General features: G+C 34.5%; 1 non-coding gene across 1 annotated transcript; it reads right to left on the bottom strand.

The window, feature by feature from the left end:
• Positions 1 to 1,091: 1,091 nt before the first annotated feature.
• LOC133813533 (small nucleolar RNA R71) lies at positions 1,092 to 1,197 on the bottom strand. Its single transcript, XR_009884542.1, has one exon. It is a non-coding gene; the product is annotated as a small nucleolar RNA R71 (small nucleolar RNA).
• Positions 1,198 to 6,965: the final 5,768 nt, after the last annotated feature.

The raw sequence follows: 6,965 nt of genomic DNA, 5'->3' as shown, positions 1-6,965 counted from the left end.
TTGACATAGGCATATGTTAAATTAGGTGAAAGAATTAATACCATAGGATTTGGAAAACTTTTATGAGCTAATTTGGAATTCTTGTTGACTCTGGTAATTTTGTTGTAGCAAAACGTACAGGTCAATTCACATAGAGGGATTTAATAATTCATGCCCATTTCAACCAATTGATTTTTCCTCGATTTTAGATTAGCATTGTTTTTTTATTTTTTAGCATTTTTAATTGATTCCAAGTAGTGTTAGATTACAAAATCAAAATAATTTAATTTGGTTACTTTTGACAATTGTTTCGTAATTAATTTGTGCATATAGTTTTAATTTGTAATCCTTGTGGGGATGATCTTGAATACTTATCACTTTATTACATGTTTTGTGACTGTGTACACTTGCACATAATTGATCAAAAAATATTACAACAAGTTTTTGGTGCCGTTGTCGGGGGTTGTAATTAGAATTTTGTGTAATAGCAATTACTTTGCAATTTATTTTTCTTTGTTCGTTCTAACCTTGTTTGCTTGTTCTTGTGTTTTCTTAGGTTATCTATTGTATGATGGAGCAAGAAGACCTTGAACTAGCTTCTATTGACACCAAGATTGAACGTACATTTTGAAGAAGTCTAAGGGAACAACTGGCTCAAAATCGCGTTAATATGGCTGATGAGTTTGAAGGAGTTAAGGATGCTAATAATATCACTAATACGATTGCAATGGCCGATGATAGAGAAAGAGCCATAAGGGATTATGCTCCCCCCATGTTCAATGAGCTCAATCCGGGCATTGTTAGGCCTGAAATTCAAGCACCCCAGTTCGAGTTGAAGTTCGTGATGTTCCAAATGTTTCAGAAAGTGAGTGAATTTAGTGGGTTGCTTACAGAGGATCCTCATCTTCATCTTTGTTCATTTTTGGAGGTGAGAAATTCCTTTAAGTTGCAAGGCGTTACTGAAGAGGACTTGAGGTTGAAGTTGTTTCTTTTCTCTCTAAGGGACAAAGCTAGAGCTTGGCTCAATACACTTACTTCTGACTCAGTGACTACGTGGCATGAGTTAGCTGAGAAATCTTTGATGAAGTACTTTCCTCCAACAAAAAATGCTAAGTTTCAGAACAAGATTATTTCTTTTCAACAGTTGGAGGATGAGTTGGTATGTGATGCTTGGGAGAGGTTCAAGGAGTTATTGAGGAAGTGCCCACATCATGGCATCCCACATTGCATTCAAATGGAGACTTTTATAATGGTCTCAATGCCTCCACAAGCATAATTTTGGATGCTTCTTCAAATGGGGCTATTCTTTCTAAGTCCTACAATTAAGCATATGAGATTTTGGAGCAGATTGCCATCAATAATTATCAATGGTCTAATGCTAGAGCCCTAATGGGAAGGAAAGTAGCGGGTATTCATGAAGTACATGCTTTCACTTCCTTGACCACTCAATTTTCATCTATGACCAACCTTTTAAAGACCATGAGTATGGGGGTAATTTACAACCAGATCCTATGGCCCAAGTAGCGAATGTGATGTGTGTTTATTGTGGAAGAGGGCACACATTTGATAATTGTCCTTCTAATCCAGCTTTAGTTTGTTACTTGGGGAATCAAAATGGCAATTGCAACAATCCATATTCACACTCTTACAATCCGGGTTGGAGGAAATATCCAAACTTTTCTTAGGGAGGTCAAGGGACTAGTTCAAGTGGTGCATCCATTCCAAACAAGCCTACTTATCCACCGGGTTTTTGTCAACAACAACCAAGAGCTCAATCTCCTCCTCCACAAGTTTCTAAAACAAGTGTTTTTGGAGATTTTGATGAAAGAGTATATGGCCAAGAATTATACAGTGATTCAAAGTCAAGAAACATCTTTGAGGAACCTAGAGATTCAAATGGGACAGCTAGCCAATGAGTTGACGAATAGACCACAAGGCACCTTGCCTAGTGATACAAAAAATCCAAGGAGAGATTTCAAGGAGCATTGCAAGGCTATCACTTTGAGGAGTGGTAAAAATCTAGAGTTGAATAAGGAAAAATCTAAGAGCAAAAATGAGCCCACTTCAATCCAAAGTAGTGTGGAAAAAGGAGAAAGAGTTGGAATTTCGAATTTGTCAAAAGCTGATCCAGAAGAAAATGCTGCAACAATTTCTTAGCAAAATGCATCAGAGAAGCTAATTAGCAAGCCACCTCCACCATTTCTTCAACGATTTCAAAAGCAACAACAAAATAGCCAACTCCGAAGATTTTTAGATGTTTTGAAGCAACTCCACATCAACATACATCTGGTGGAAACTTTGGAACAAATGCCCAACTATGTGAAGTTCTTGCATGATATTTTGACAAAGAATAGGAGGCTTGGTGAATTTGAAATGGTGGCTTTGACTGAGGGTTGTAGTGCTATTTTGATGAATAAAATTCCACCAAAGTTGAAGGATCGGGGAAATTTCACAATTTCGATTTCTATTGGGGGACGAGAAGTTGGTAAAACTCTTTGTGATTTGGGAGCTAGTATTAATTTGATGCCCATGTCCATTTTTAAGAAGTTGGGAATTGGAGAAGCAAGGCCAACTACACTTACTTTGCAATTAGTTGACCGTTCTATGGTGCATCCGGAGGGAAGGATTGAAGACTACCTAATACATGTTGACAAGTTTATTTTCTGACAGATTTTATTATTCTTGATTATAAGGAAGATAGGGAGGTTCCAATCATTTTGGGAAGACCATTCCTTGCCCCCGGAAGGACTTTGATAAGTATTTAAAAAGAAGAGCTCACCATTCGAGCTCAAGAAGAACAAGTAACATTCAAGAATTTTAATCCTATAAGCTCTCCAAATGAAGTTTAAGCTTGTTTAGCCATAAGTGCTTCCAACTCCATGATGATTGAAAAGATGCATGAAAAACATAGCGAAGGAGTGAGGAAAAAGGTACCTTTTGAAGAAGTTGAGAAAGATGGCGAGCCATGGAAAAGTAAGAAAAAAGGAACATCCCATACTCAAAAGGTACCGAAGAAGAAGAAAAAGATCAAGAAACATGGTAGAAAACCTCAGTCACAAAATTTTGAAGTTGGGCAGCAAATGTTTTCTCAAACTCTCTAATGAAAGCAAATCATGGGCAGCTGAAATCAAGGTGTGATGGTGTGTTCTTAGTGATCAAAGTGCATCCCAATGGTTTGGTGGAATTATATGATGAGCATTCTGGGAGTGCATCTAAGGTGACAAGGTAGGGAACAAAGTTTTGGGGAAGCGAGGTTGAACGATAGACTACCTAGGTCACCTTGTAAGATCATATAAAAAAAATGTGTGAAGTTTGGGTTGTTATGGTACTTGAAGGATTCATTTGTAAAGCAACCAAAAGAAAGAATTAAAAAAATGAAAAAAAAGGGAAAAGAAAGGAAAAAACATGTGTTCTTTAGTTAGTTATTTTATTTTAATTTTTGGAGTGGTTTTACATTTGTTCTTGTGTTTTAGGTGTTAAATAGCAAGAAAATGGTGTTTTGGTAGTAATTTGGGGGTCTGAAGATTTTGCAGAAATTTTTCTGCACCAAAATAGGGAGCAAAATGTGTGAAATTTCAAAAAAAATGAAGGGTTTCACCTGCTGCAGCAAATAAAATTTTTCTTGAGAAAATTTTTGTAATTTCGGAACGCACACAACTCCTCAACTCCACAAACAACCAAAAAGAAGGCCATCAATTCAAAATTGACCTTATCCTTTTGGATAACAATTCTAAAGGATAGGCGGGGAGTTTTCTATGTCAACTCTTTTTTTTCAATTTTTTTATTTTGTTGTTTTTTTTTATTTCTTTTGTTCTGTGGTTGTAACCTTGTTTTTTGATTCTTGTTGGTATCTCTGTTTTGTTTCTAGTTTGTCCTGGTCTTGTCATTATCTTGTTGTTGTTTTGAGGATATTCTTTGTTTTTGTTAGTGTTGTCTAGGGGTCTCAATGACGATCTTGAAAAAAAATACAAAAATAAAATAAAATCAAGTTGCAGTTGAATGTCTCTTTTACTTAAGTTTTAAACTAAAATTATTTTGGTGTGAATATTGCTAGCAATTGATTGATGAGAGTGTTTTTCTTTTTATTGTGTGCATAGATTAATTAAACATTTTTTAGACCGTAGAAAGAGCTAGTTTCTTGTGAGAGCTTAAGTTTATAGAATTACTTAATGGTTTTCCTTGAGGCGAAATCCTAGACATCACTACACCAATGACATGATTTAGGCCATCTTTGGACCGTTTTAGCCTTTCAAGCTTACCCGTTATGATTTTTTATCCCTAGTCACCTCGTTGAGCTAAATAGACACTTTTCTTTCTTAACCAGTCATTAGCCTAGCTAAATATAATAACCTCATTTCACCATACCCTTTGCACCTTGTCTTTCTAAGATCGATTTGTTGTTGCATTTTGGGGGGTTTAGAGGAGTTGCGTGTGAGAGAGGCATTTTGTTGAGAATTTTCCTTTTCTTCATTTTCTTATTTAACCATTGAGGACAATGTTGAACTCTAATTTTGGGTAGAGAGTGTACTTTCATTTCTCTTGTTATCTTTCTATCTAGTTTTTTTATCATTATTTGAAAGAAAAAGAGCAAAATATATAAAAGAAAAGAAAAAAAAAAGGATTAAAGAGTGCACTCCGTTGCATCAAAGGAAAATTTTGAAGAAAAAAAAATCAGAAAAAATTAAAATAAAAGTAATCAAGTATGTTTGTAAATATGTTTGGGGGTGTAACTCTTCAAATAAAAGAAAAGTTTGTTTTACTTTTTGTCTTTGTATTATAGTAATAAAGGCTAATGGCAAGAGTTATATTTTGTTGTGAAGCGTTCTTTGGGGAAATTAATGTGTGCATTGATTTTGGTCCTAGAAAGATTGAGGTGCCTAGATTGATTTGAGCCAAAATGAATCTCTCTTATCCTACCTTCACCCTAGCCTATCATTACAAGCCTTATAAAGTCCTATTGATCTTTGGTATGGTGTTTGTCTAAATTAGTAGAGAAGGAATCACTAAGTAGCTTATGGAGGAATTATTTATGCTTTAGGACCAAGGTCTAGTTTGATTTTTGGTGATTGAAAATGTTTAGGAAAAGCTATTCATGCACTAAAGGGAGAAACACTTGACTCATATTTTTACAGCAACATTAATTTGAAGATTTTTATTTAAAGCTTGTGTAAGTGTGAAATTCAGTTTCTCTTATTCAACAATAAAATTCTCGAGAGTTTTCTCCTCTTTAGCATTGGCAAAGAAAAGTTTAGCCTCACTTGTTGTGTCTTGTTTTTGTTGTCTTCCAATTTTTGTTCTTTTGTTGTTCAATTTGTGGTGTCTTTTGTTTCTTTAGTCATCTCTTTAGATTCATCACTCGAGGGCGAGCAATATCATAAGTTTGGGGGTGTGATAACTCTTGAATAAAGAGTTATTTGTATACTTTTATGATTATAAATATAGAATTAGGTTGAGTGATGATTGTGTATTATGGTTATTTTTAGTTAATTCCTTTCTTTTTGTTTGTGTTCTTTGGTGTTCTTGTGTCCTTTTTGGGGTGCTACAGGTGAAAGTAGAAAAATCAGGAATTTATGAATGAATTGCTCAAAGAAAAATAATGAAAAGTGAACTAGCTCTAAGTTGTTTAATTTATGCTGAAATGTTAGGTTTTCCTGGAGCATTTTCAGCAGGATACTAAGAGGGAAATTCAGCTTATTAGGGATAGACACATTGCACCATTAATTGAGTTAACAAGTAGCGATGAGGTGGTGATTTTTCTTTAGAGAAAATGGACTGAATTTTGGAGTAATTTCTAGAAGAGAAAAGGAAACTCGCATGAGAGGCAAGGAGGGAATTTTCGAGACATGAGGAAAAATGGTTTTATTACGCTAGCATCATAAAAAGAAAGGACAACCTCCATTACCCAATTCATCCATTTTTCTAGAGAAAGAATCACCAAGTACAAGGAGACTTCAGCAATACAAAGAAAGAAAGAGAAGAAGGAGGAAGAGGAAAATAAGAGAAGATTGATTACATCATCATTTTGGGGATATTTCTTCTCCCTTGTTATTTCTTTCCTATTTTCTTTTAGTATTTAGTGTTTGGTTACTCATGGAGAGATTTAATTTTATATTTGTGTTTCTTGTTTTAGCTACGAACTAGATCTTTTGAGGCTTGGATTATTAATGAACTCTATGTCTTAATTCTGAATTTCTAGCACTTTATTTTAGCAATTTACCCATTGTTCATTCAAAATGTACTTATTGATAAATTATTGTTGTTGTTTGGCAACCAATGGCAAGATATTGAGTTATATATGTGCTGGGAAGTTTGAATATAATTGATAGATTTGAATGACACAAGTGAATAATCTTGTCAGGTTATGTTGAATAACATAGGAATGTGTTATTTACCTTGTGTGACCATCATGAATTGATGCTTAAATTTTGTGTTCTTAAACATGATTGGCATAGGAATATGTTAAATTAGGTGAAAGAATAGTACCATAGGATTTGGAAAAGTTCTATGAGCTAATTTTGAATTCTTGTTAACTCTGGTAATTTCGCTGCAGCAAAACGTACTGGTCAATTCACATAGAGGGATTTAATTATTCAAGCCCATTTCAACCAATTGATTTTACCTCACTTTTAGATTAGCATTGTTGTTTATTTTTTAGCATGTTTAATTGATTCCAAGTAGTGTTAGTTTACAAAATCAAAATAATTTAATTTGGTTACTTTTGACAATTGTTTGGTAATTAATTTGTGCATTTAGTTTTAATTTGCAATCCCTGTGGAGACAATCTTGAATACTTATCACTTTATTACTTGTTTTGTGACTGTGTACACTTGCACATAATTGATTGAAAAACACCACAACAGTCTCTGTCCAGGTGGATCTCAATATCTTGTGAGTCTCATAGGCGTCTTGAGCGCCTTGGAATTTTCCCTTGTCTGAATCAATTGAAGAACAATAACTTGGTACTTGTCCTTCCCACAAATGGTGCC

Source organism: Humulus lupulus, chromosome 1 (assembly GCF_963169125.1).
Source record: "Humulus lupulus chromosome 1, drHumLupu1.1, whole genome shotgun sequence".
Classification (NCBI taxonomy): domain Eukaryota; kingdom Viridiplantae; phylum Streptophyta; class Magnoliopsida; order Rosales; family Cannabaceae; genus Humulus; species Humulus lupulus.
Note: the sequence above shows the minus strand (reverse complement) of the source record. Positions and strands in the feature narration are given on the sequence as shown.